Source organism: Physella acuta, unplaced genomic scaffold (genome assembly GCF_028476545.2).
Source record: "Physella acuta isolate Inbredline_101_S28 unplaced genomic scaffold, ASM2847654v3 ptg000261l, whole genome shotgun sequence".
In the NCBI taxonomy this organism is placed as follows: domain Eukaryota; kingdom Metazoa; phylum Mollusca; class Gastropoda; family Physidae; genus Physella; species Physella acuta.
In genome coordinates this window covers 480,599-506,920 of record NW_026731780.1, presented here as the reverse complement: position 1 = coordinate 506,920, position 26,322 = coordinate 480,599, and the positions used below count along the sequence as shown (strand labels likewise).

Sequence of the window (26,322 nt, the reverse complement as noted above, 5' to 3'; positions counted from 1 at the left end):
CGAGGTCCAGGTTTGCTCTCAAATTATTCTTCACGTATTTTATTTTTGAATATATTTGTTTCCACAGGTATCTTGTTCCAAAATTTGAAAAGTACTTTAATGCAAAAGTTTAAATATTCGGAAAGTCTTCCAGAGGCAAAAGCTTATAAAAACCCACCCGCCCTTCTTTCAACTTGCCTCTAAGGATTTCATTTGTTTGCAATTCAATGACCTCCAGCTGCAGTTCATCTGGGCAACTGGTCACATCTGCTTCAAATTGGTTTTGAAACACTCTCACTTCTTTTGTCTTTGAACCCAAGTCAGAAAACCGCTGCTGAAGGTCTTTGATGATCTCGCATGCAAATGATGCGGGACAATTAGCTGTTGCTCCAGCCATGAAGACCTTGCACTGCTGAAAAAGTGTAAGAAGGTTGGCATGTACTTGCTTCAACTACATGCCAAGTTTGGATCTGAAGGTCTTAAGGTGGGTGTATAGATCAGAAAAATAGATTTCCCTCTCTTGTTTTTGCTTCAGAAAATTAAAATGACTAGTTGTGTCTGCATCAGAGACCAATTTCCATACCCACTCTTCATCAGAAAGTAATGGCTGTGGTTTGCATTTACTTTCCAGAAAGTAACCTATTTCTTTTCTGAAAGATTTTTGACAACTTAACCATCTTACTGCTGTATAATATTGTAAATCTTGCGATTCCGTGTTTGTTTTTTCGACATGTCTCTGAACTATCTTTGATTGAGCCCATTAGACCGTAAGAAATTCACCATCTTCACCACAGGATTCAGTAAACTGTTAATGTCCATATATTTAGCACACAAAGCTTGCTGGTGAATAATACAGGAACATTGGTTATAGAAAGTTTTTCTCATTAGCTTGTCCAACCAAGCCTTTCTTTATGCCACTCATGTTCTTTCCCCCACCAACTGTCAGGCAACTGAGGTTAGTCCAAGTTACAATCAGCAAATGTTTTTAACTCATGGAATATATCCTCTCCGGTAACAGTGCCATACATGTTATGTAGGGAAGCCAGCTCTTGTCTTCATCCACATCCTTTATGAGCACAGGAAGTTGAGAGATGGAACATCTGTCCCGCGACTCATCCATTGGAATTAAAAAATGGGGAAACTTGCTTGCATTTTATTGCGATTTGAGCCACGATGTTTTCACCAATGTCTGCAACACGGCGGGCAATGGTATTTGCACCCAAAGCTACATTTTCAAATTGTTTTGAATTTTCTGGGCAAAGTTTCTCAGCCATCTCCAACAAACATTTTTTCCGTTGACAAAAAGAGCTCCGCGGGTCGGATGAGAGGACTTCGCGGGCCCTAGTTTTGAAATCCCTCTTGTGGAGCATACGGCCTCAACCATAACCTTCTATTTTGTCCTGTCGCCGGCTTGAGTTATGCTGTCTCCAAGTCTGATAAAAATTTCTCTGTCGTAGCTTGAACGGCTCTTGCACACAGATTCAAAGAACATCGCATCAAATTACGTTCATCGCTTTACTACAGGAGGTGAAGTCTCAGGGATGGGGGATGGGGGGTCGAAATCTACTCTCAGACGGCGATTCCAGAAAGCTTTGATCTGACAAGGCTGTCATTCACAGAAGACAGAAGCCGCATCTATGTATCGGGTTCTAATACAGCTCAGACGATGAACTTGGTGATAAAAGTCTGAGCTGGTGGCGAAGGACTTGAGCGTTGGGAGGTAGAGATTCACTTATGATAAGGTGCTGATTCACTTTAGATCAGCTACCGGTTCACTTTTAATGAGCTGCATACTTGGGTCGATTTTTTTAAAGTAACAGAAAAAGTCAGAGATTCACTTTAGAAGATGATATGTGCTCAGTTTTGATGAGGTGCTTGTATGATTGGTGACATGTTCACTTTTAATACATAGCAGAAGTCATGGATTCACTTTTGATAAGTAACAGAAGTCATAGATTCATTTTTTTATAAGTAGCTGAAGTCATAGATTCACTTTTGATGAGAAGACATTTTACTGTTTGATTTTAAACAACAATTGTAAATAACCAAACCGACGCGTCATTTTGGGATGTGGAAAAAATAAAATCATAAATTAACATTATAAATACGATCAAAGACCACTACTTTGTACAAGCTAAGAAACCCCTCAAACAAAACCGTCCTATAGTGTGTAACATTACCATCTGTACCCTCAGCTGCGCTCTACAAAAAAAAAGCTATTCTTTAATCCTTGAATTTTCAAAACGAAAATTAAAATATTAAATAAACAGGAAAAAGTTTAGTTCAGCCCTTCGGCCAGAAAGCTGTAGTCCAGATGAGATTTTTCATTCATTGGGGGTAGACTTCAGATGCGTTTTGAAGCATCTCTTGATGCGAGAGCACTTTGTTCTAAAAAATACTTACGCTTACTTCTAAAAATGTAATGTTGTCAAAATGCTACAGCGATGTATGACATAAACATATAGTTTTTAAATATTCTATTTCTTCATACATTAGAATTTTCGAAGTTGAATTATTTAATAAATCATTTTTTAATTGTAAGATTTTTACTGAATAATATCTGCAGCAAAACACGTCAAACCAAAAGGTGTCGAAAATAATTTTCTTTAAAAATTGAAGTCGTTATCTAAAAATAACCCCCCCCCCCCACGTGACCTCCTGTCCCAAACGTCAACATCGGCTGCCCTAATCACGCTCGCCCATTTAGAATTAGCATGTCCTTTCATTACCCTCAAAATGGACACGGCCGGTAAGATGGCCGGCCAACAAAAGGCCCATTTCTCTGAGCCGGTCATTCCGGCTGCAGCCGGCTTGTAATCTGCACGTGCAATTATCCACACGCGCTTGTTCGCTTATCTCGGCATGTCCGACAGAGGGCGCTTCTTAAGTTCCGGTTCGATGGACTCGAAGTTCCGGTTTAATGCCAAGCCCCGTGGCTATTTATAACTTGACGTCCTGTAAGTTAGAGCCTCCGTCTGTTCAAATGGTCTGAAGGTTCCTGTTTGATCCTAATGGGATAATGTTGATGATAAGGATAAAAACGGATACAGACTTAAAGCGCGATAAAGAAATGTAAAAGTAAACGAATGGTTAAAAGTTGAACTGAAATATTGTATTTGTCATAGAAGATAACAAAACTTTTAATATTCCTCCGGGTTTGGTCACGTTATTTCAAATTTAATTTTTAAAAAGTAGGAGTGATCTCCCTTAATTAGTTTCTGGTACACTATTTTTAACACGTTTTTCTTAACTCAGCTTCGCGTTTGTTTGTTTGTTTGTTGTTAAAATTGACATCGAAAATTAGCCCACTTCTGATTGCTCTAGAGATCTGAAATTTGGCATGCAGGCTATTTTCGCCTAACAATTTCAGATGCAATCATAAAAACTAGCAATTAGAGACCTAAATTAGCTTAATTAAATTACGCCCCAAGGACCATAAAATTGAGGACATGATTTCTAAAGATACCGACAAGACTGGAGGCCTATTGACACAGTTACTTCGACCCCAATCGATGTGAGCGCGCTGGCCGTGATCGTATAGTGGTTAGTACTTCGCGTTGTGGCCGCGACAACCCAGGTTCGAATCCTGGTCACGGCATGTAGGCTTAATTAAATTACGCCCCTTCTCGGTTTAAAGCGTATCGGTCGCTTAAGATTTTTAGTCCGTGTATTTAAAAACACTTAGTCAAGTCATACTTAATCAAGTCATTAGATAAAGTAGAAAATAAACTATATAAAGACTTTTTAAAATCACGTTTTTCATGGGTAGCAACGGACTAAAAAGGAGAAAATAAAATACTTAAAAAAACTTTTTAAAAAACCACGTTTTTCTTGTGGACTAAAAAGTAGAAAATAAATTTTCATACATTTGATGACAACATACATGGGTTGGGCAGATGGGTCGGGAAATTTGATGGTGAACGTATCCACGTTTTCTGTCATCAAATGTATGAAAATTTATTTTCTACTTTTTAGTCCACAAGAAAAACGTGGTTTTTTAAAAAGTTTTTTTAAGTATTTTATTTAACAGCTAGGGTTGGATTGAGAATACTTGTAGAATCGGGCTATAGAAATATAACTGTTTGTTGTACACAAAAAATCACTCGTTTTTTCGAGAAAATACCAAGGCGAATAGTTCTTTATCAAATTAGAAAGTTTTTTTTGAGAAATCAGCAATAAAGTGTCACTTCCAGTTACTGGAAATCGCTAGAAAAGTTTAGAAATTAATCTACCGACAAGAGCTAATACTTATGTATGAAATCTCGTCCTCTGAACAGCTTTAATAAGAAAGAAGAAAAGGGGAAGGTGTGCCAGTGCATGATGTCCTGAACCCCTACCGTCACATCTGATCAAAAAGATGAGAAATCATATATATATATATATATATATATATATATATATATATATATATATATATATATATATATATATATATATATATATATATATATATATATATATATATATATATATATATATATATATATATATATATATATATATATATATATATATATATATATATATATATATATCACATTTACATAACTCCCGGGGGTGCTTCATAATTCACTTCAATTATGCCCTACAATTATTTAATTTACAAAGTTAGTAGTCACTTTGATGTTAACTTCAATTAAAAGACATTTAACATTCGCCCTCAAGCTGCTTCACGTTACATTGTCTAGGAATACAGTAGCTTATGATCACCTATCCTTCAGTGTTAAAGTGATAAAAATGTTCTTGTGTGTTGTCACTTAACATCAGACATGACTCGCTGTGAACCCGCTCACTACTGTGTGAATTAACGCTGTGTAAACAATTCATTAAAAACCCGTTTTCTGTCAGTTCCTCAAACAAGCCTCTCTTTGAGTACAGCACCGCTATGATTGGTGCCAGAGTTGAGGGTGGGGGTGGTCGGACTTGGGGTGGGGGTGCTCGGACTTGGGGTGAGAGGTAACACCGCGCTGTGTGGAAGAGTTTTTTGATGTTGGTCAACATAGCGATCAATTTTGGGATGGAATTTTCTTCACGGCGGGGCCAGGCTAGACCTTTTCAAGATGTTGGGTGGCTCACAGGGTGGTGGTGTGTTTGAAGTTTTTAGCTCAATGTGATGTGGTAGTTAGAAGTTTTTAGCTCAATGTGATGTGGTGGTTGGAAGTTTTTAGCTCAATGTGATGTGGTTTGAAGGGTTTAGCTCAATGTGATATGGTGGTTGGAAGTTTTTAGCTCAATATGATGTGGTAGTTGGAAGTTTTTAGCTCAATGTGATGTGGTAGTTGGAAGTTTTTAGCTCAATGTGATGTGGTAGTTGGAAGTTTTTAGCTCAATGTGATGTGGTAGTTGGAAGTTTTTAGCTCAATGTGATGTGGTAGTTAGAAGTTTTTAGCTCAATGTGATGTGGTGGTTGGAAGTTTTTAGCTCAATGTGATGTGGTTTGAAGGGTTTAGCTCAATGTGATATGGTGGTTGGAAGTTTTTAGCTCAATGTGATGTGGTAGTTGGAAGTTTTTAGCTCAATGTGATGTGGTAGTTGGAAGTTTTTAGCTCAATGTGATGTGGTAGTTGGAAGTTTTAGCTCAATGTGATGTGGTGGTTGGACGTTTTAAGCTCAATGTGATGTGGTAGTTGGAAGTTTTTAACTCAATGTAATGTGGTACTTGGACGTTTTTAGCTCAATCTGGTGTGTTTTTGTAAAGAAGTTTTTAGCTCAATGTGATGTAGTAGTTGGAAGTTGTTAGCTCAATGTGATGTGGTTTAAAAGTTTTAGCTCAATGTGATGTAGTTTTGGAAGTTTAAGCTAAATGTGATGTGATGTTTAGCTCAGTGTGATGAGGTTTTTGGAAGATGTTAGCTCCGGTCGGGATGGGTTTTGAGGTTTTAACCCAGAGTGAGGTGGTATTTGATGTATTACATCAAAGCGAGGTGATTTTATTTTAGGTTTTTGCTCGGTTGTACATATCGATTTATTTCAAGAAAAAAGTTAAACAGGCTAAATGTGAATTACACAAATGTTTATTCCCGTTGATGTGTGTATTATTTAAATCAATACCGTGAATGTTCTCAATTGCTTTAAATCTAAACGACATTTTTATTTAACTAGATGTCTAGTTAACCCAGCCATTCAAATGTAATAGGGTAATAGCTCCTATCTACATAGCAGCTCTAAAATAACATATAATATCGTATATCATGTTGGTTAGCTTTATAGCCTGTTTAGACGCAGTTTCCTGATAACAGCTTTTAGCTAAAAGCTCATTGCTGACTCGTAAATGCTGACTCCTCATAGCTGAAACCTGATAGCTGACCTCCAAGCTGACTCCTTATATCTGACCTCCTAGCTGACTCCTTATATCTAACCTCCTAGCTGACTCCTTATATCTGACCCCCTACTGACTCCTTATATCTGACCTAGCTAACTCTTCCTAGCTGACTCCTCCTAGATGACTCCTCCTAGCTGACTCCTTATATCTGACCTCTTAGCTGACTCCTTATAGCTGACTCCTTATATCTGACCTCTAGCTGACTCCTTATATCTGACCTCCTAGCTGACTCCTCATAGCTCACTCCACCAAACTAATGCATCATAACCTAAATAGTAGCTTCTAAAAATAGCTCATAACAGGCTATAACTAACCGCCCTCTGCATCTCAAGGACATTGATATCCCCCCCCCCCCTCCACCTACAGATACCATTTGTCATTCATAAGATGTATGAGTTATCGCCCTCTGATTGACAAAGGGACCGCGCGTGCTGACAAAGGTTATGACATGCGCAGTGCTGCGTTCGGGCACACGGATGTACTCGGGGGTTGTATCTACTTACCGCCCCTGGCTGACCCGGGGTCTAGCGTTACATCATTAGCACCGAATGTTGGATGAACGTTGGATGAATGTTGGATGAATGTTGGATGACGGGCGGTACAAGAAACGGAGCGCGGTTGTCTGAAGGATGGGACGTATTCGCTGGGCGAGTCTGGCATCAGTTTACCGTAAGGATAATGAGGCTTGGGGGAGGGGGTGGGGGTGGGGGTGGAGATGGGGGGGATGTGAAGTGGTGCAGCGCAAGAACTTGTGACGTCACGGTGACTGCGGGTGGAGTGGTGTTGGTGTTTGAGGAGGGGGAGGTAGGTCGGCGAGGGTGGCAATATTGTGAAGTGGTCTTAGTTAGGAGAAAAGGTGTCAGTGACGTCACTGTAGTTGGTTTTTTGTTTTAGTGGTGATGTGAAGTCACAACGGTGACATGTTGAGACTTGCTAAAAATACTTTTTTCTGTGGCTCATTGGAATTTTTTGTTGCTGTTGTTGTTGCCTGGTGTTTAGGTTGTAGCGCTTAAATCTGAAGGTAGAAGGCAGCTCTGTTTTTCTTCCAGAGAGCCTGTTTTGGTTTGGTTTCTAGCTGTTACGTTACTAATCTCGTACATAGAACACAACAGCAGACGCCATCACGTTTACTTACATACTTGATGAGGTATGTGTAAGACAGTATCTGACTAGCTCTCATTACCACGTTTTGTAGACAGGCAGTGTCAGTTGTAAATACAGGGATTACACTTTCAAGGGACATAACTGTGATATACAATACAAGGGACGTAACAATAAAGAAAAAGACATTACGTAACATCAGCTCATTTTTCTTTTTGAGAAAGTGAAGGGGTATTACAGTTTATAAACAATTTAAGAAAATCATAAACATATACATATAATATTAGCTTTTCGCTATGTTCCTTTTGTCGGTATATTTCTTTTGCTGACGAAAGGGGATACAACTTTGGTGGTGGTGTAAAAATAATTTTTATTTTCAAAATATCAATTGTGCCCGTTAATTCTGTCTTTGGCGACTTTAATTTTCTTTATATGTACATTTAAATAATCAAACACACCCACATGTGTATATATATATATATATATATATATATATATATATATATATATATATATATATATATATATATATATCACAACTTAAAGAGGTCTAAAAATTCAATGCATCAACCACCAATATTAACGCCGCAGCTAATGGTGGGGGACGGGCCAAGAACGGTAACTGTGTGTCGCTAAGCTGGTCAATGATCGGGAACTGAACAGATCTCCCCTTTAGCTCATTACCGTAAGCCATGAATAAAGATTGGATTATAAAGGGGAGAGAACTTTGATGGCCAGCTCTCATGGCAGCGGTGGTATCCCCTTACAGGAATTAAATATTTAGATGCTTAAGGTTTTCTGGATAGAGACGTGAAGCAATAAAGCTTTTGTGTGTCAAAGTCCGTAGGAGGGTGGGGGAAGAAGGGGAGGGGGGGTTTGGTAATGATGGATATTATCTTTAGATGCTGATCTAGTTTAGGCGTGTGTTTCTTATACAGTTGCCAATTTTAAAAGTACTACTTATTTAAATATATCTAAACCGATTCTTGTTACAACGTTGTTTGATTTTTATGACTTGATCACTATAAAGTACAACAATTTTCTTTAACTAACCGTAAAAGTGCAAGCAACTTCAGGCAACTTTTCAATACATTTAAGCGAAACTTTTAAACTTTTTATTGTATTCAAATTTAAATATTCTTGTATTGTCATCATACCGTTATTAAATGCAAAGATTGAAAGAAATCGACAAGAAACAAATTTGGTCAAAAATGAAACTAAGTTTCTTACAACGACCCGAAAAACACAGTATCACGAATCCTATTCTCTTGTCTATTCATAGTTTCTTCCAGGCATCTCAACCCTTTCCCCCCCCCCCCTCCCGAAGAAAGTCTACCGCACCCGAACGAAATGGAATTTATATAGAACATCTATAGTTTTAACAGTATCCGCCCCCCTCCCCCCCCCCCTCCGTAAATTTGAGTCCTCCCCCCCCTCCCCCGGAGAAAAAAGTCTGGAAGAAACACTGTATATATTCCTTACTCGTTGTGTTAAAAACTGCACCCAAATGCTTATGGATTTTAACGATTTTTTTAGCTAAGTGTTGCATCGTATAATGCGTAATTACAAATTTCATCCAAAACGAAATTTGGTCATTTTATATATCTAATTTTTAAATCATGAAATGCATGGGTACATATTTCAGTCATCCAGAAATTTGGTCATTGTATTTTGTGTTGCTTTATAAAACGCATACATACATATGTTACTTCAAACAAAAGGCTTTACTCCAAATCTAATATCTGTGTCATACAATGTGTACCCAGGTATTTTATTTCGACGAAATTTCGTTAGTTTTATTATTTTAACCCCGAGCGTTATCGTCCAGTTCTAAAGCATTTTCTTTTTATCTCCTAAAATGCTGATGAGAATCTGGAGTGTTTGTTCCAGACATTTAACAAATATTTTCTTTTGTTTTTTACACATATTTTATTCTTTTTTACTGTGTGTTGTATAAACATATTTCATTATCTTTTACTGTGTGTTCTATAAACATATTTCATTATCTTTTACTGTGTGTTTATATGTTGTTGAGTGCGTCTTTAATATTTATAATTTTACGACGCTTTGTGTGTGGGCGTCTCGAGCAAATCTATATTAAGATTTGTTGACGTTGCCATCGTTTGCTTGTTTGTTAGTTCGTTTGTTTGTTTGTTAGTAGTGACGTCCTATTTGCGGCTACATAACTTACCAGTGGCGTAATGCTAGGCTGTATTTTTTTATCAGTATAGGCGTATGTCAGTCTCCTTTTGTTATGAATGACGTTACGTGTTATTAATCTATATTTGCTGACATGAACTTGCTGGGGATCTTTTATCTTGGAGCGAAACGTTTTATCTGTGAATGGTTGTCTTGGTCATGTGACAATGTGCTGACCCCCCCCCCCGCCCCCACCACCCCGGGAGATAGAAAACAGCTCTATTAGATTCACTAAATACATTAAGGAAACTAACGTGGCTGGTCCTAATGTTGACCATATTATCCATCTCTATGCTGAGCTTATGTGAAACAGACGAACTCTACTTCATCTGCCCTATGTGTATTGATAACGAAAGGAGGAAAAAAATGCTAACGATAGCTATATTTTATCTTGGATATAAAAATTTCGCTTTCTATTCTTGTCAAGCTATATTGATTTTTTTAAATATATAACTTTATGCTTTTTAAAAACTGTTGATTTATTATTATTTTTTTTATATTTACTTTGTAAAAAAAAAAGCAAAGATCTACTTGATATCAGAAAAAAAATTAATTAAACCTCTCAGGTTTAACACGTGGAATATCAGGGTGAAATGGAACCCGTAGTTCAAATTTTTAATCAATGGGTGTAGACAGGGCAGGTTGCTGTCTATACACAAGCTAGATAAGCGAGTTTCCGTTCTGTAATTAACTTTCGGTAATTAAAATATCGGGTTCCTGGAGTTTGGGGTTGAATTTTAAAAGTTTGATCAAGTTGGGGTTAATTCGGTTACTAACTAATAGAATGTATTGTAAAGTAGGTTTGGGCAGCCAATAGAATTTATTGTACCGTAGGTTTGGGCAGCCAATAGAATTTATTGTACCGTAGTTTGGGCAGCCAATAGAATTTATTGTACCGTAGTTTGGGCAGCCAATAGAATTTATTGTACCGTAGTTTGGGCAGCCAATAGAATTTATTGTACCGTAGTTTGGGCAGCCAATAGAATTTATTGTACCGTAGTTTGGGCAGCCAATAGAATTTATTGTACCGTAGTTTGGGCAGCCAATAGAATTTATTGTACCGTAGGTTAGGGCAGCCAATAGAATGTATTGTGCAGCAATTTTGTACAATCAAAAGAATTTCTGGTAATGTAGACTTGTACAATAAAATAAAATATTGTACTCTAGATATAAAACAAATTTCGATGTGTGGTTTTTTAAATTTAAACTTAATGTCTTTTTCTAAAACTGCGTTCTTTGTTTACAAAAACTTTAACTTTTACATTGCTTGAATATTAAATATCTTCTACCAGCGCTAAGCAATACATTTCCAATTAAATATATTTCTTTCAGTGGCTATTTACTATTTACTAGTTATTTTGATCCTCTATGACTTCTGTTTTGTTTTAATTACTTTTGTTTGTTAATAAAAATCTATTGACATTTCCGTGGCTCTGTAGAAAAGCGAAAAAAAAAATTACAGGCAAAATCCTCATAGAATGGACACAGTCTATCTCGATTGTACACAGTCTCTCTAAATGATACACAGTCCTGATAGATTGGACACAGTTGACCTAGACTGGACACAGGACACAGTTGATCTAGACTGGACACAGGACACAGTTGATCTAGACTGGACACAGGACACAGTTGACCTAGACTGGACAAAGGACACAGTTGACCTAGACTGGACAAAGGACACAGTTGACCTAGACTGGACAAAGGACACAGTTGACCTAGACTGGACAAAGGACACAGTTGACCTAGACTGGACAAAGGACACAGTTGACCTAGACTGGACAAAGGACACAGTTGACCTAGACTGGACAAAGGACACAGTTGACCTAGACTGGACAAAGGACACAGTTGACCTAGACTGGACAAAGGACACAGTTGACCTAGACTGGACACAGTCAGCTTTAGATGGGACACGGTCCTTCAAGCCTGTACACAATTCCTATAGATTGGGCCAGAATGTCTAGATGGGACACAATCCCTATAGACTGGACACAATCCTTCTAGACTGTACACAATCCTCAAACACTGGACAAAACACAGACATTCTAAACTCGACACAGCCGGTCTATACTAGACCTTAATTCCCTCCGACTAGATGAGGCTGCCCCAGAGATGCAAGCATACAGCTGGCATTGCTAGTTAAACATCAATAGTACAATAGATTAATTCCATCGTATCTTCGCGTCATGTGCAGCAAATTAAATTGAGTTGATTCCCTTTGTGGTTGTTTGTTCAACTTTTTAATTTACATGTTAGGTCCCTGTCACAAAAGTGAGGTCTCCGCTAAGGTTAGGTCCCTGTCACAAAAGTGAGGTCTACGATTAAGTTAGGTCCCTGTCACAAAAGTGAGGTCAACGCTAAAGTTAGGTCCCTGTAAAAAGTAAGGCCTCGGCTAAGGTTAAGTCCCTGTCACAAAAGTGAGGTCTCAGCTAAGGTTAGGTCCCTGTCACAAAAATGAGGTCTACGATTCAGTTAGGTCCCTGTCACAAAAGTGAGGTCTCAGTCTCAGCAATGGTTAGCTCCCTATCATAAAGATGGAACGGCGCATGCGTTTAGGCCCCAGTCTAAAATTAGAACATGCACATATTTATCTGACAATTATTTACTTTCTACGTTTCGGATATCTTTATGTTTTACGTACATGGGCCTATATTGTAGAAAAGTAGAGAAAAAAAAAACTTGCTGAAACAATCTTTGTTGACGGCATAGAAGGGGGATAATTGTTGAGGGTTATGGAAGGGGGATAACCCTGTCATGACAATAACATTTGCGGTGGCTTAAGGTTAGCAGTTGTCTTTGATGTTGATGACTTGGCTGTTTGTTTAGTCGATACAGCTGGGATACCGTGTTGGGGCATTGGGTCAATAGAGGTTTTATAAAATACATAGAGGAAAGAATGGGGGGGGGGGGGGTAGGAAGGAGTAAGAAGTGCACTATTTTGATTTCAGGAGCGTAGACTAGAACACGCTTTTCTTTGACGGGCTATCATCAATATTAAAGGGCTATCATCAATATTAAAGGGCTATCATCATTATTAAGGGGATATCATCAATATTACGGGGCTATCACAAATATTACGGGGCTATCATCAATATTAAGGGGTAAAGCTCATTAGAAAACCCGGAAAACAAATCTTTAAATAAACTCCCCCCCCCACTCACGCCGTCGCTGGTAAAACTAAGACGATTGGCGGCAGTTGATTTAGAATGAACTTATAAATCTATGAATATAAAGTGGGCATTACATTTTAAAGTCCCCCCCCCCCTCCCCAAGAAAACCAGTATAAGAGTATCACCATTTGGTAATCAGGAGGAAGATGTGCCTGCAAACATACCCAACACCACACATACAACCTAACCCCCACACCCCATCCACGACACACCCACACGCCCACACAATTTTCCGATCATTGTTCGGACGCCAAAGCAAACGAATTGAAGATCGAACCAGACATATCGTACCAGGGTTCCTCACAATTTCATTAGCACGCGTTAGTTTTCGCTCGAGGAGCTCGCTATGAATTGTTTCATAACATCCACCGTTTGGGGGGCACGCGAAGGGTTGTCCCATATCCACCGTTTGGGGGGCACGCGAAGGGTTGTCCCATATCCACCGTTTGAGGGGCACGGAAGACATTGTCTCAAATCCACAGTTTTAAGGAGCACGCAAGAAATCGTCTCAAATACACAGTTTTAAGGAGCACGCAAGAAATCGTCTCAAATCCACAGTTTTAAAGGCACGCAAGAAATTGTCTCAAATCCACAGTTTTAAAGGCACGCAAGAAATCGTCTCAAATCCACAGTTTTAAAGGCACGCAAGAAATTGTCTTCCTTCATTTGAGGAGCACGCAAGAAATTATCTAAAATCCACCATTTAAGGGGCACACAAGAAATTGCCTTAGATCCACCGAAAAAAGGGCACACAAGAAATTGCCTCAGATTCACCGTATCATAAAATGTACCATTTCAACTAGAAATAAAGCGTATCTGAAGGACTCGTGAATCTAGAACGTCAGAAAAGAAATCTCAATGATAAAAAAAACAACTCACCAAACCGGAAGTCGTCAGAGAGAATTGTTCTGAGAAGAAGAGGGGAAGATGAAAGAGAGAATGACGCAGAGGACTAACTGATGAAGAGGGTAAGGAGGAAACAGGAAATGATGTTTTCTTTCTCTTCTGGGGAATTTATTCCTTAGAAGATTCCGTCGAGAAGTAGCGTAGGATTTCGTAATTCAAAAGTTTGAAAGATAAAAAAAAAAGCAACTAAGGACATAGCTATTGTTGGTTTGGATAGCTTATGATGTGTTTGTGTTGGTTTTCTTGACGTATTGATGAGGTTTAGGGACATAGTACACTCCGTTATGTTTAAAACTATCCTCACAGCTTGGATAAAATGCACTACGCATACAGACACGACCAAAAAACGGTAATAAAGACTGACAAGTTTATAGAATCTACGTTTTTGGTACGTTAAAACATACTGTGAAAAAAAACACTCGAAAGATTTGTTCAAAATAAAATAAATTATTAAATAAACATTACGTTCACATTCATTTTTTTTAACCCTGTTCGTACCCAAGATGTGCTATGATTAAGTTATACCTTCCTCACTTCACATCACCACATAACCACACGGAGAGCTCACCCTATTGCCACACACATACACATACACATACCTACACAAACACACTTCATCCTCCATCACACACTACACTCCCCATCACCACACATACACACAAACCAAACCCCGTATTGTATTGACCGCTATTTCCAAAAATTGTTTTGCATTTTACGCCCTTAACCGGGACCATAAGAAAAGATGGGTCCCATTTTATCTACCGGGACCATAAGAAAAGATGGGTCCTATTTTATCTACCGGGACCATAAGAAAAGATGGGTCCCATTTTATCTACCGGGACCATAAGAAAAGATGGATCCCATTTTATCTACCGGGAACATAAGAAAAGATGGGTCCCATTTTATCTACCGGGACCATAAGAAAAGATGGGTCCCATTTTATCTACCGGGACCATAAGAAAAGATGGGTCCCATTTGATCTACCGGGACCATTAGAAAATATGGGTCCCATTTGATCTACCGGGACCATAAGAAAATATGGGTCCCATTTGATCTAATTTGCTGTCTATACAGAATATTTCTTTCTGTTTGGAGAACCCACTTCTGCATTATTTAGTATCCCCATTACTGGCTTTCAATCTTATAAATACACAGTATAACTATTTTATTTAAAAAATAATATCAACACTGTCTAGAGAAAATTCTGGATGTTTCCACGGACTAATATTAAATAAGTTTAATTAATTATGTAATTATACTAAGGATTCAGTCTGCGGGCTCATTACGTAAATACTCACGGGGATTTAATTATTGATTGAGGGATGTCTGAAGTGTTTTTAAAAATATGGTTGCAATGAAGGGAAAAAATTAACTGACTGCTGATTTAAACTATGGGAGTGGGGGTTGGGGGGGGGGGGGTGTTGGTTGGTGTGTTCAGAGGATTAAGTGTTCATAAGGTCGGGGTGGGTTAGAGGATTAAGTATTTATAAGGTCGGGGTGGATTAGAGAATTAAGTATTTATAAGGTCGGAGTGGATTCGAGGATTAAGTATTTATAAGGTCGGGGTGGATTAGAGGATTAAGTATTTATAAGGTCGGGGTGGATTAGAGAATTAAGTATTTATAAGGTCGGAGTGGATTCGAGGATTAAGTATTTATAAGGTCGGGGTGGATTAGAGGATTAAGTATTTATAAGGTCGGGGTGGATTAGAAGATTAAGTATTTATAAGGTCGGGGTGGATTAGAGGATTAAGTATTTATAAGGTCGGGGTGGATTCGAGGATTAGGTATTTATAAGGTGAGGTTGATTAGAGGATTAAGTATTTATAAGGTCAGGTTGATTAGAGGATTAAGTATTTATAAGGTCGGGGTGGATTAGAGGATTAAGTATTCAGAAGGTTAGGGTTCAAGGCCGTTTGAGAAATACAATTTGCCGGTCATTTTCTGTAGAGTACAACACCTATTAGTTTTAAATTGAGTTACTGGGACTAATTAGTGTCTTTAATTGTCTCATTAAAGTGTTGAAGATTAGAGTCGTGGGACTAATTTTGGGGGATAGGTACAGATGTAAAGGGGGGTAAGAGAAAGGGAGGGGGGTGAATTTAAGGGAGGAAATAGCTGGTATGGGATACAGGGGAAGTAATAAATGGTAGGAGATATATAGGGGAGGTAATAGATGTAGGGTATATAGGGGAGGTAATAGCTGGTAGGGTATATAGGGGAGGTAATAGATGGTAGGGGATATAGGGGAGGTAATAGCTGGTAGGGTATATAGGGGTGGTAATAGATGGTAGGGGATATAGGGGAGGTAATAGCTGGTAGGGGATATAGGGGAGGTAATAGCTGGTAGGGGATATAGGGGAGGTAATAGCTGGTAGGGGATATAGGAGAGGTAATAGCTGGTAGGGTATATTGGAGTGGTAATAAATGGTAGGGGATATATGGGAGGTAATAGCTGGTAGGGGATATAGGGGAGGTAATAGCTGGTAGGGGATATAGGGGAGGTAATAGCTGGTAGGGAGATGTAAAGAGATGCTAGGAAATCTAAGAGAGGTAAAACATGACAAGTAGGTATACAGGAAGGTTTAAGGAATGTTAAAGATGGCAGAGAGATGTAGGGAGATGTAATAGATGAGATGGTATAAACGGCTGGGAGGTGTAGAAGGCGTAATAGATGGCAGGAAGATGGGATGTAATTGGTGCCAAAAATGTAAGGGAGGTCATAGGTCATAAGGAAATTGGTGTAGATAATAGATGTATTGGAAGATGTTGTAGGGGCGGTAACTGATGACAGACGATGTAGGAGAGATAACTGATCATAGACAGTTACAAGGGAGGTAATAGATGTTAGGAAGATATAAGGGATGTAATTGATGGTAGGCGTTTGTAGAAGGGGTAATCGTTTGTAGTAATTTTAACTGAAGTAATAAGATGAAAGTAGGCAGGTACCTGGGGGGGGGGGCTTAAATGCACATTTCAGAAAAAAGTTCTTTTATGTTTAAAAGAATGAAAAGTTGGTGACCATTGTACACTTCTTCACTGCTAGCTTGATCATGAACTGACAGTATCAGTTGTGTAAGAATTTTTACTTCTGTAAGGCGATTTACATCTGCAATTTTTTTTAACTTGTGTTATATGATTTGTATGAAAGATAGCGTGTGTGCAAGAAATGTATCAGTGCAAGAAATGTATCCGTGCAAGAAACAGCTCGTGCAAAAAAAAGCTAGCTACACTTGACAAGAGTTCAACGAATACGTCATATGATCGAGAGCGCCCTCTAACGACATTTCCCCGTCTATGGCAATAAGAAAAACCTGCGCATCAGACACCGGAAACAGTTTTTCTTCTCGATCCGGAATGTTTTCCGTTTTGTAAACTTGCATGTTTCACTAGCACGCGCAGAAATGAAACCGAGGCAAGATGGAGGTTGATCGGCCTGAGGTAGATTCAAGACGTGGTTTAGGGGGAGGTTTTTTTTTTGGAGTTTAATTAAAATAAGCAATCGGCACATCAGGGAGCATTGTGGTGTGGTGGGATCCTTGTCGAGGAGGTTCTGACGCTGGGAAGTTGTGGCCAATACAAGAGCATCGGTTCCTGATGATGTGTGTGTGTGAGGGGGTGAGGGGGGGGGGTGGAATGTCTGCTATGTGGGAGGGGGAGGGAGGAAAATGTCTGCTGTGTGTGTGGGGGGGGGGTGGAATGTCTGCTATGTGGGAGGGGGAGGGACGGGAATGTCTGCTGTGTGGGAGGGGGGTAGGGACGAGAATGTCTGCTGTTTGTGTGTGTGGGGGGGGGGTTGGGGTGGAATGTCTGCTATGTGGGAGGGGGGAGGGACGGGAATCTCTGCTGTGTGTGGGGGGGCTGGGGGGTGGAATGTCTGCTATGTGGGAGGGGGAGGGAGGGAAATGTCTACTGTGTGTGTGAGGGGGTGAGTGGTGGAGGGGTAGAATGTCTGCTATGTGGGAGGGGGAGGGGGGGAGGGAAATGTCTGCTGTGTGATGTGCATGTATGCCCAGCCTGAATGGCAAACAAAAGGATGAGACACACAAACAAGAGCGAGGTTTTATTGCCATGTATTAAAAAACGTACAGACATGAAAGCTTGCATCAGTCTTTGGCCAACAAAATATCAATATTTTTCTTTTTTGTGTTATGCTTGTGTATAAAAATGTATATATATATATATATATATATATATATATATATATATATATATATATATATATATATATATGTATGTATATATATATATATATATATATATATAAAATTATATATTGATCGTTTAGTGTATTGGTAAATTGTGTTATAACCGATGCGTGATGGCTTTGAAGTGAAGGTGTGCCTTTGTGATGTCGTGTAATGTTTTGATATAAAAGGAGTATTTTGGAGTAGTCTTGTGGAGTGGTGTTTTGGAGTGATGTTGTTAAATGGTGTTGTAGGTTTGTGTTGTCGTTTGGTGTTGTGGAGTGGTGGGTGTTGTGAAGTTGTGTTGTTGAGAGTTATTAGGAGTAGTCTTGTGGAGTGGTGTTTTGGAGTGATGTTGTTAAATGGTGTTGTGGAGTGGTGTTGTTAAATGGTGTTGTAGGTTTGTGTTGTCGTTTGGTGTTGTGGAGTGGTGGGTGTTGTGAAGTTGTGTTGTTGGGAGTTATTTTGGAGTAGTCTTGTGGAGTGTTGTTTTGGATTGATGTTGTTAAATGGTGTTGTGGAGTGGTGGTGTGTAGTGCTGTGTAGCGGTGATGAGGTGTTGTGAATTGGTGTCTTGGAGTAGTAAATGATGAATTGCTACGACGTAAAAAAAACTCTAGTATGTGATGGTCTGCGAGTGTATCTAAACTCAACCAAACAGACACCCCCCCCCAATCATCTGTCCAAACCATCCCCACCCACTCCCTCCCTCATCCACCCCTCCCATCTTCCACTTCCACGAACCGACTCGTCAGTCTCTCTCGTGCACGTGACGTCACCACCAACGACACCAAGTAAACAATGCACGTGCACCGAGGCCAGCGTGAGCGCTGAAATGATTGAAAGGAGATGGGACGGATGGATGGAGGGGATTAGGGAGGTATCAAATGAGCTCTGGCGTTATCGGGTGAATCTCTGTCATGTTTCTACACGGGGGAAAGGTCTTGGGGACGGTTAGGGTGAAAATTAGTTTCTATCGTCTGGTCTGCTGTGGAAGGAACATATTTTGTGAGATGAGGAATGAAAGAAGGAAGGAGTGGATGTATAGCATAGAAAAGTAAAATATCAAACATTTTAGATTTACAATTAATTTTGTACATACCAACAATTTTATAAATAAATGCTTATGTTTATTTTGATAATATATTTCAGTAAGTATAGGAAGAAGAGGATGTGTTGAATACTGAATGATTACTAAAAATGTATTGGTAAAACTTGTTGTATAGTTAAAGAACATGTTAAATGGATAGGGTAGAGGGTGCGGGGTGTTAGATAAAACGAGATACCGAATACAGCGGATTAATTTACTAGTCGAGTTATCTATAAAATAAGCTTTGAATATTTATCCAATAACTTTCTTCCCCTACCGTGTGGATGATTGAGATTACATATATATATAGTACATTAATGTCAATTAATTACATCAAAAACGGTTTTCTATAAAAAGAAAAAAAAATGAATTTATAATCTATATTACGTGTTTTATTTATAATTACAGCAAATGATTTTAATTATGAATTATTAACCTACTGTGATAAAGAACACATGCACTGATGAGTTTGAGGGAAATATTTCTAATCGTCGATTACATAATCATTTTTAGTTTCGTTAATTTGTACATGAACTACACACACAAACCAACATAAAAACAAAAACACACGTCTAGTATCGAATATTTTAGTCCACATAGGCAACAATTTTTTTCTCAATTCACACCGGACCTAGATCTAGCTAATGGTGTAAAACAAAACCCCGTTCCAAGTCTCATTATAAATAAGGGGAGAACAGCGTATAAGTTGATAAGCTTATTAACGCGTTCATCAATAGTAATTACCGGCCTTTGTTGTTCGCCTTGCAGTTCTGTCTGTCTCGATTATCAGTTTCATGGGATGGACATATTCAGTGGATGGGCACAAATAGTGGATGGATACAGTGGATGGATACAAATAGTGGATGGATACAAATAGTGGATGGACACATTTAATGGATGGATACAAATAGAGGATGGATACAAATTGAGGATGGATAAAAATTGTGGATGGATATAAATAGTGGATGGACACAAATAGTGGATGGAGACAAATAGTGGATGGACACAAATAGTGGATGGACACAAACAGTATTATCAACGGGCCATACTGTGTATAATATGTCGTGATGTAAACCTTATGGCGATGGAGAGTATTGTTTACAATATTTACAACCAACAGCGAAGAAGAAGAAAATGGTTGCCCAAAGCATCAGTTTCAGTGAGGCCAATGCTGTCAGTTTTAATGATCGTCTACATCATATGGTCGCATGTCTATGTGGTGTATTAGCTCCTTGTTGTATGTCCGTTTGGTGTATTGGCCGCATTTCATGTATATGTTTGGTGTGTCATGGGATTTTCACTTGAGTTAAAGCGAGGATACCATTTCTAACTGGCCTTTACAGTGGAATTATGGAGATGTGGTATGTGGCTCTCTTATAGATTCTGTTTCAACCAATATTCAAACACGGCTGTTATTTGAAACACTGGAAAGCATTCATGGATTCATTTCTGGAACTCTTTGTCTCTCTCTCTCTCTCTCTCTCTCTTTCTCTCTCTCTCTCTCTCTCTCTCTCTCTCTCTCTCTCTCTCTCTCTCTCTCTCTCTCTCTCTATATATATATATATATATATATATATATATATATATATATATATATATATATATATATATATATATTGTTCTGTAGTTATGGTTTGCTGTCTTCAAGAACTGTTTTTTAAATTTATATTTGTGTTCAATCTCAGTTTACACTGGTGGACGGCATATGCAGATGGTAGAGCGTAGGGCTGCTAACCCGAAAGTCTCAAGTTCGAATCTTGAGTTCGTTTCTGTAGAGTCCACCCAGCTCTGATTGGTACCTGACTCACGTTAGGGAAAGTATTCGTTTCTGGGCGTAGTACTTACCACACTATTCCTTTATACAACGAGGTCACCGAAACAGGTGAACTCTACTTCATCTACTCCAAGGACCTTCAGGTTCGAAGGGGTATTTTACTATTTAAATGCGTTTACAGTAATATTTATAACGTAGCTTTGCTTGTAATATTTTTTAATGTCGCTTTGTTTCTACTTATAGTTATGATGAAGCTGTAGACTATTTGCGATGGTGTCCATGGTTGAGCTCTGTTTACAATTATATTTACGCTGCGGCTAAGCTTAAACTCCACACTGAAACTGGGTTGTGCTAACCACACTTAGGGCATGTTGACGCCATCTTGGTTTACTTAGCCGTGACTTTGTGTAGAAGATAAAGATTAAAGCATTTTTTTTTTTAAATCTTTACCCCAACATTAACAAGAAAACCCCTTAATGAATGGGAACCAATGAATCGCCACGTGTGAGGGTGTGAGGGGCGGGGAAGGGGGGTTGTGTGGGAGTGGAAGGGTGGTTAGGGGAGGGGAGGGAACTTCACTGCTAGCATCAGTTTTCCATCAAGTTTGGATAATCCTGAAGGGGCCACTACTCATGTTTAAAAAAAAACAGAACTGCGTCAAAGCGTGGATTAACGCCTTAAATTTGTGCAGAGTTTACATTTTTTAGCCTCATTCTCTGAAGATAAAGAAAATATAATTACAAAGGTAATGGCGGCTCACCTGTACTCAGGCAGGTTAAATTAATGATCTACCTGAACGAGGAGTACATAATTGCCTCCCGTTACGACAGCTTAAATAATAATTTAAAAACAGAAGATCGGTAATTTTACAAGAAAGTTAATGAAGTAGCTTATAATTGCTTGTCTATTCATAAATATTGCTTGCCGAAAAATACCTTAACAGCGTTGTTTTGTATTTTTAAACTTGCTGCAACCATTAGTAAAGCTCAAAGGAAATAGCGCATAGTGAAAATGCTCCCAAAAATGTTCACCTGAAATTTCAGCTTATAAAAAAAAGGCGCACGAAAATAATTGCGCATACAGAAAAAAAGCGCAAAATAATTTTTTTTCGCACACTAAAAAAAAATAGCGCAAAATTATATCGCACAATGACAACAGCTTACTAAAACGTGTATTTAAGCATACAAATAAACATATATGAAACTTCTTTTTAACAACACTTAACAAAAGTTTGATACATGAATATAAAAAACATGAAATTACAGCTAAACATATATTATACGTGTGTATTTAGTATTTAGAACATCCAGCGTTCTCTGAAGATAAGCTCCATCAAAATTGCATATAGGAAACTGTTTTGATCGTTTACATCTTTAAATCTAATGTTCAAAATGTGGTAGGTTAGAACAGTTATATTTGTCTAGCTCTAATTCTAATGCCCTAATGTATCAACTGAGAACAGTTAGTGCCGGTGTAGTTAGGTTGGCAAAGCTCATATGTGCAAAACCGAACCCTTCTAGGGAAGGAAACTCCAAAGTGCTTCCTAGTAGTCTATTCCTTGATGAACAAAGGCTATGGAAGCAAATCCCCCCAAAAAAGCAGGCTGAAATCGGAGCAAACAGTCGATGTGGCGCATAACGTGTTGACAAGAAATACTTAATTGTATTGGAGAGAATCCCTTCCAACATTACAATTAAGAACGAAGAAGAAGAAGAAATGTTTAATTGTTCTACCATTTAGTTTAACGTTCATAAGATGATAGTTGACCTACCTAGTATCACTGTAGAGATCGCATCTATAGTTAGTATTACTATTTCCTTGAACTACTTTCATACAAGCCCCCCCCCCTTTCCCCCCTCCCCCCCCCCCCCCAAAAAAAAAGTAGACCTTCACCATTGATAAAGCCCCTATGAAGTCTTAATACCTCCACGCCTCATGATAAATTTAACACTGTTTGTCCACGTCACAACTATCCGTTCTCCCCTATTCTAAAAGCATATCTTTCCTTTCTCCTTTCATCTCATGTCCAAACAGGACAACCCCAACACGCTCGCTATCCCATAATTTCATAAATTGATTGCAATTAATCATGTCTTGATCGTCATCTATTGATCGAAAGAAAAATGGGCAGATTTTTTTTTTTCACCGCCTCACATTTTCATCAACTCTCAAATATTTTGCTTGGCGATTGTATAGAATATTGCCCTGGCAATCGTCTGAACAAAGAGACCATTTTTTTTATTGTAGTTTGTCACGAAGCTCAGGAGAATCTGCTTCTACGGCTCAATAGAAGCAGTGCCACTACGTCTTCAATCCATTTTGGAAACAGCTTATCATTTACTCCCATTTCTATTGAAGTAAACTTCATGATCTTCTTCTTCTTCCTTCTTAATTGTAGTATAAGAGGTTTCCTCCAATACAGTTAAATATTACGTTCAACATGTTATGTGCCATAAGGCATTTTCGACTTAGGCTGTTTTTCTTTCTGAATATGCATTCTTAGTCTTTGTATATCCTATAATAATATACAGTTGTTGTTTGATTTTTGAGTTTTCTATCTTCGATCAGTTGCTGTCCTCAGCGATCGAGCTTTATATGCCCGTAGATCCGAACTCGGGAATTTTCAGTGGCGTCACCAGGTCAGGTGTCAACTTCTGCGTCACTGCAGGTGTCACCCCACGCAAGCACTTTGTATTTTCAGTTTGATTTTACCCCTCTCCCTACTATTGCACCGTTTTAATTGAATAAAACATTATTTTATAGTAAATTTTACAATTTGGTGTCCCCCTCTAAATGGTGTCACTAGACCCCGCCTTGTGACGCAACTGTATACATAGTGATTTTATATTTAATATACTAAACAAAACACCATTGACCGAGTTTTGCTTTATAAAATTAAATCCTATGAATTATATCCATTTTGGGTTTTTTAGAAAATGTAAAAATAAAAAAAAAATATTGAAGAAAAATATATTACGCCTGAAATCCTAAATAATGATTTACCGAACATTGTCATAATTCACAGTTTGAAGTACATAAAAACATCATGTTCTTCTATAAATAAAGTTGTGCAATATTTTTAGAGTCAACACTACTGAAGACCTTCAAATGACGCTTGTGGTTATGTATGAGATTTTTTTTTAAATTTGTTTTACAATTTTTTGCCATATTTTAATTAAATCCTCAGCCTTTTCCAAAATAAAAAAAAAATATTTAAAAAATAGAATTTTTGCGAGAGTAAGATTAATAGCGAGAAAGATTAAAATTTCGTTTCGAAAAGGAACACAATATTTTTTTCAAAAACAGATAGAGATTATGTTATGGATGAACTTAACACGAACACTAACCGTTTTGGGAATCGATACTTTTTTATGTGTTATGTAAAAATGTACTCACTTCAAGGGCATGTGTTTTTTTTTCTTTTAAATAATTAATGAGGTAATCAAAGGCTTTGTGTTATATTTTTACATAAGTTTTGTTAAATGATATATATATTTAAATGATATTTAAATGATATTTAAATGATATATATATATATATATATATATATATATATATATATATATATATATATATATATATATATATATATATATATATATATATATATATATATATATATATATATATATATATATATATATATATATAATTATATATATATAGTAGGCAGTCGAGTTAATTTCACTTGCCATCTCACTCTTCTACACTACAGTCAAACTTCACCCACTCATATAATATATTAACTAAACAAACACAAATGCCTGTTTTACACCCCCAACCATACATTCCTTACACAAAACAAAGAAAAAACCTTACTTTAACTATGTTCTTTTCTTTTCAGCGCAGCAAATTATTACGATGTAATTTCAGAGTCATTTTACCAACATAAACATTAATACCGAATAGCATAAAACCATTATGTATTACTATTCTTTAAGATTGACTAAGTTGTTCTTAGAAACGTACCATATTATCGCTTGCAATTTATTAAATTTGAGTTTAAAACGCCTGCATTAAACCATCTATCCTATACCAATATCCAGAATGTTTTTTTAATATAATTGATTACGCCTTTATAAACCATTAACCCTAATATCACAAGCAGTTTATTTTATTAGAATCAATTACACCCGTATGCAGTTTATTTTATTAGAATCGATTACACCCGTATAACACAACGAATCACTCCAAGAAAGCTATTGTTGGGTTACCTTAATCCTTTAATCCTACCAGCTAACCTCGGGTAATTGTCAATAGACCCACACAGCGCACTAATCAAGAGCTTAAATCTCATTATTTGAGCTTCATTTACCTGTAATGTTAAGTAAGCTGGCTGGAAATCTAATCAATTTTACAAATTTGTGAGATTATCAGAGAGCTAATTAATTACAACCATGAGTATAATCTAGACATGAGCAATTAATTACAACCATGAGTATAATCTAGACATGAGCAATTAATTACAACCATGAGTATAATCTAGACATGAGCAATTAATTACAACCATGAGTATAATCTAGACATGAGCAATTAATTACAACCATGAGTATAATCTAGACATGAGCAATTAATTACAACCATGAGTATAATCTAGACATGAGCAATTAATTACGATCAAAATAATGTAAATTCAGCCCGGGCGAAATTAAGATTTTTTTTTCCCAATCATTTTTTTTTTAAATTTTATTTTTAATCTTCAGAACTTCAGATAATGTACGAACTACACGTCATATATATTTATACCCGTCTGATAATGTACGAACTACACGTCATATATATTCATACCCGTCTGATAATGTACGAACTACACGTCATATATATTTATACCCGTCTGATATTACACGTTTAGATGGTTTTTAAAATTCAACTGAAGTTTAAATATAATCATGTTTATTTTTTTCCCATAAATGTCTCAGACATGACATTTACAGCGTCAGTTTTCCTTGCGTGTTCGCTTTAGTATTACAGTTTTCATCATCGGCTTGGAAGGACTGATTCAGATTTACAATTGTAATAATTCTTTTTAAAAATATATTCGTTCATTTAAAAGAGAGTAGGCTCCAGAAAAAAAAAACCCAAAAAAAACTTCTTAATTAAAAAGTTTTATTTATTTATTAATGATTATCTAAGTTAGGGTACTTAAATTGGAAATATTTGCAAACTCCAGGGACTTTTTTGAAAATATGGTTGCCATTGTAACGACGGCCATCTTGAAAAAAACAACGTTTTGTGGAGTCCTAAAATTTCATAAACTAACATATATATCGGCCATATAACCATTGATCTTTCTTTTACTAACACTAATAGAGTCAGCTGGCTAGTTTTTTAAACAGAAAAACCGCTAGAAATATTTTTTTTCAAATTTTATAAAAAAAATGTATGGTGAAAGACCGTTAAATTTTGCATTGTTTTTAATGATTTTACTTATACATAACACAAAACATCTAATTAAAATTTTTAGATTTAAACCTGAACATTTAATTTTTTAAATATAATCACGTTTAAAAAAAACAACAAAAAAAAACTTTTTATAGACGACTGGAGTTGCATTACTCTCCTTAGAGTAATAATTACAGTTACATTTTTTATTTATTT

The 26,322-nt window shown here is 37.4% G+C and overlaps 1 non-coding gene across 1 annotated transcript; it reads left to right on the top strand.

The window, feature by feature from the left end:
* The first annotated feature begins 3,505 nt into the window (after positions 1-3,505).
* On the top strand, positions 3,506-3,577 carry Trnah-gug (transfer RNA histidin (anticodon GUG)). Its single transcript has one exon. It is a non-coding gene; the product is annotated as a tRNA-His (tRNA).
* The last annotated feature ends 22,745 nt before the right edge of the window (positions 3,578-26,322 follow it).